Raw genomic sequence first — 4,694 nt, 5'->3', positions numbered from 1 at the left:
TCAAAGAACTGCTGAGCGAGAGTCGTATGACGCTTTTTGAATCGTGGTAGAAATAGCATAATCGACTGTACCTCAAAAGTCGCGAAAGTAGACAGCAAGGGCTGGTGCTGCAGGAATATTGCTCGACATAAAGGGAAAGTTGACGTCATCCCTCTTGTCGTATTCTTGTGGAGAGTGTTTTTGTCACTCTGAATCGTATTGCATACAAATAACCATACATTAGTACAAACATTAATTGTATGCGTTCTTTGATATATTTGACATTGTCTACCACACATGGTTCATATCTGCATTGCCTTAGATATGTTTTAAAGATATTTCTTATGAATATGTTTTTTGTCACTTTTGTTTACAGTTTAAATTCAGCCGATTTGTGAAAGGAATTACAAATCTCAACAAGTTGCCTGAATCACTAACTTTACAAATTGAATTAGTTTAGACATCGAATGTTACATAAATACTTCTTGTCTGTAACACAACGGGACTCCGAACGTTTGACAGGCTAAACAGAGTATATACTGTACTCCCTGGCCAGTCTAACATCACCAGTCATTGCCAGGTAACATGATGTGCGACCAATGTTGTTGTCATCCAACAGTTTGTCGGTTTATGACTGTATGTTCTAACGAGGTTGTGTCAGGCTCGCGGACTGTCAGATGGTTCTATAGTATTATTCCAGCTGAGACACTTGTTAGTGTACTACATTACAATTACCCTTTGATGGTCATATTAACAGAGACATAAAAACTTTTGAAGAATGCTTTTTTCAACGACCGATGTTTCCAAGAACAGGAATATGGTTTGGTTGTCATATATAGCGAGAAATAGCCCATTTCTGGTGTCCCCCGCCGTGATATTGCTGGAATATTGCTAAAAGCGGCGTAAAATCAAACTCACTCACTCACTCACTCACTCACTGGTTGATATATTTAACGTCACACAATGTAGGATGTGTTGAAAAGAGTATACATTGGAATGACAAGTTGGAGTTGCAGTTTGAAATTGATACCTAAGAGTGAGTTAGTGAGTAGGGTTTTTACGCCGCTTTTAGCAATATTCCAGCATTATCATGGCGGGGGGACACCAGAATTGGGCTTCACACATTGGATACATAAGATGGCACATTTCAGATAATCTCGCCCCACCATGGTATTGACCATATTCACAATATACCTGTAATCTGAATAAGATTATATAACACGTCTTCGAACTTCCACACTTACGACAGAAAGACTCCAAGGCGAGGAGGATTTCGGGACCAGCGTTACATGTACCCACCCACCCACCCACCCACTACGCGTTCTGAAGCCGACTAACCAGGTTGACATAATAAAGAAACAAATAGCACTCACTTTGTCTTCAAAACATGATTTCCCGAATTCTTTCCATTCAATTTATTCTAAATATTTCTAATGTGCCCGCCCTCTCACCTCCCCCTACTCCCAACCCATTCCAAAATGCGGTATCTGTGCTTGTATTGTATGCCACCGTTCTGAGACGTCGTGGACTCACTCTGGGCAGCCAGTTTCAGTCTCTTGGCATTGTCTGACCTCTGACAAGTCACACTGCGTTGACTTCCGTACACTACTTTTGATGTTGTGTCCAAAGCCATGAATGTATGGTCTTATATATAATGCTATTGTACTTTTCGCCGTCAATAGCTGCAACATTCTCGATGCGTCGTGTGGTAATAATCACTCACTTAAAAATCTCAATGTTATGCTTCTGGTGGCAAATATGATGTACGCGAAGTAGGCCCTCCGAATAGGCCCTAAGAGATGACACTTGTCCAAAAGAACACGGGATGTTATACTTGGTAATATTGTTTCGGGAAAATGGGATTTCCAAAGAAAGAAACAAATATGAAGCTATGCAAAGTCAAACATTAACTCAGATTTCAGCCATTGGACGCATATAATAAACTGACGTGCAAAAGAAAGTATACGCTTAAAAATTGTATTTGACCATAAAATTACAAACCTTAGCAAACGTTATTAGGCTGAAAACAATCTAACACTGCACATATAAGATCCAAAACAACAATGGTACCCGTATCAAATATCATTGAATAACCATTTCTTGTTTGTTAAATTTTAGTCACATCAAACATGGGCTATACTTTCTTTTGTAAGGCATGTTTTTTCGATCCCTCTGGCATTTTCTTACATAACCTGCAGCAGTACCTGACAACAAATCACATGAACCCTGCCAATAATGTCCCTACAATATGTCCAACGTTTGAACATTTCCTAACTCCATGGCGTAACCCTTTGACCTTCAACTCACCCAAGATGGCCATGGCTTTTGTCCCGTAGACTGCATATTTCAGGGTAGACACAGACGGGTGGGGGAGGGGACATTGCACCTGGTATGAACTAGTTGGAGCATGCGCGTGTCTCGCAGTGCGTGCGCACGTGCCGCGCCAAAAGAGGATTCTTTAGTAGCCGCCTGCCTGTCACGGCCGCCATTGTGTCTGTTCCCTGTGCCATAATGGCCAATGCTCTGTTTCGCTTCAACGTGACAATCCTGCTACTGTCTGGACACACCGCTTTGTATCGACGAGCAGCAAATGTAACCAAAGTCGCAGTAAATGATATAAACATTTGAGACTAAATGAGCACCGGGAAGATTTTTTTCTATCCTAATCTACGCTGTGGACGTCGGCACACGTCCCGATGAAGTATCTGTGCGCCGGGGAGATGGCTGGAGACGCCGACACGCCAGTCACTGTTTACCATCATTTAGACTGTCGGGCTCATCCCCCGAGCTTAGACGCGCGTCCGTCTCCTGTCCATCCCCTCCCACCCCCAGCTCCCACCCTCAGTAGCAGACGATAATCCGATATACGGGTATCAAGGCTAGACCTCGTCTGGATGGTTCAGTCGACATTGATCCTCTTGTCGAATTAACATTGGGAAACGTCAACAAAACATTGCACCAGAAGTAAATGAGTGTAGGGCACTTTTCTGTTGTTATAACGTTTATCGTGTCGAGATGTGTGCTTGTTTGTTCTTTATTTATTTTCTATAACCAGATAGTGTCTTCAAGGCTTGGAAAGGAGGGTGTTTTAGTTAATCATGTTTTGAATGGTTAGTCGTGTAATACGTACCAGTGGGAGCCATGTGTAGTCAGTGTCTGCCGAATGGTGTCATGTTGGTTCCTTAAACAAGTCGCAGACACACTGTGCACTTATCATATCTCACGTTATACTGCAAACAGCAAAATCGTAGACAGTAGCCTCTCAGATTATTGCTGTTAGAGATACTTTGATTGCCGATTGGTCCAGTGCTCACTTGGATTTATCACATTGATCAAACTGACCATTTCTTCCAACCTTATCGTCTTAGTTCAAGATGCAGTCTATAATTGCCAGAGCTATTATCCTACCTTCGTGAAAACTACCTCTTACTTACATTCGGAAGGAGACAAATTATTTTCAGCAATGACCTCTTCACTTTATCAAATTAAATGATTTTATCTCCAGACATCAAAGAGGCATTAAGAAGCCCTGCTTTCGCCTGGCTAGTGATTTATTAATAAAAAAATGTAACTTATTTTTCATGGTTTAGTCAGAGGAATATTTTCTGAAAAAAAAACAATCCTAAAATATATATATATCCGTGTACATTTTCCCTCATGGAATATTTACTCGTTCGGAGAACAATGGAAAGATACAAATATTTAGACACATACTTGTAGCTTATCAATGTTATAGCTTCTTACTTCTATTGACGCAGTTAACTCATCATTGTCAGATAAAGGTCTTTCAAACTCACATTGTATCTTTTTGAATATATGGTTGGACGACGAAAAAGCAATAGCTTAAACAAAGGAAAGATATCTTTAAAAAATATGTATGATATTTAAGTCATTTGTATACCTTTATTCAAGCGAAAGTTTTACTTTTTTTGAACCGCTACCTCACCGTTTTAAACAAATATGTTACTCTCATTCAAGCCATTGTTCTACCTTTATACTAGCGAATACGTAATCGTTTTTAGTTTGATATTCAAATCTTAAATCTCAGAGGGACCTCGACGTGGAGCCTTCCCTTCAGCCTGATGGTGTTCATAACTCCGCCCATCAGAATAGCCCCGAACAAAACACCCCAAGCTCTGGGGGATTAATTGCCTAACATCAACAAACCACAAAAACAATTAGATAGATAAGCAGGATTGTAGAGAGATGCCCACAGAGGGTAACAATGACTTTTCCATCTTTCTTTAATTATACACTTTCCTCTCGCGAACAACGCTAGTGAAGAACATCAGGATCTTTCGATTGTTTTTCATTAGGGATATCGGGGTTTCAGAGAAAACAGGAATTATACAAATTTAATCATTCGTCTGGATCGCCTGTGTGAATTACACGCCTCCAGGGGCAAGAAAGTTCTGGCTTCCGGGAATGGTTTCCGGTAGGAAGGGGCTAATTAGGAGCTATCAGACCCTCTCGCCTTGGACTTACGCTATGGACTGTTTGTCTTATTAAGTGGATCGTAATGAAACCGTTTCCGAAATCATGACGAAAAATATTTGCTTCGTAATAATCGATTTGAACATCAGATGAATTAAATGCAAGTCAGAGAGGCTAGCGGGGCAACTACCTAAACTGGGGCCCCTTCTCTCCCTGGGACCAGTTTTTGTAAGATGGGCAAACACACGGACGACCGCTGGCATTCATTATCGGGCCTTGTG

This window comes from Haliotis rufescens, unplaced genomic scaffold (assembly GCF_023055435.1).
Source record: "Haliotis rufescens isolate VD_foot unplaced genomic scaffold, xgHalRufe1.0.p SCAF_2, whole genome shotgun sequence".
NCBI classification, from domain to species: Eukaryota; Metazoa; Mollusca; class Gastropoda; order Lepetellida; family Haliotidae; genus Haliotis; species Haliotis rufescens.
The sequence above is the reverse complement of the archived record's forward strand: the minus strand, read 5'-3'. Positions refer to the sequence as shown.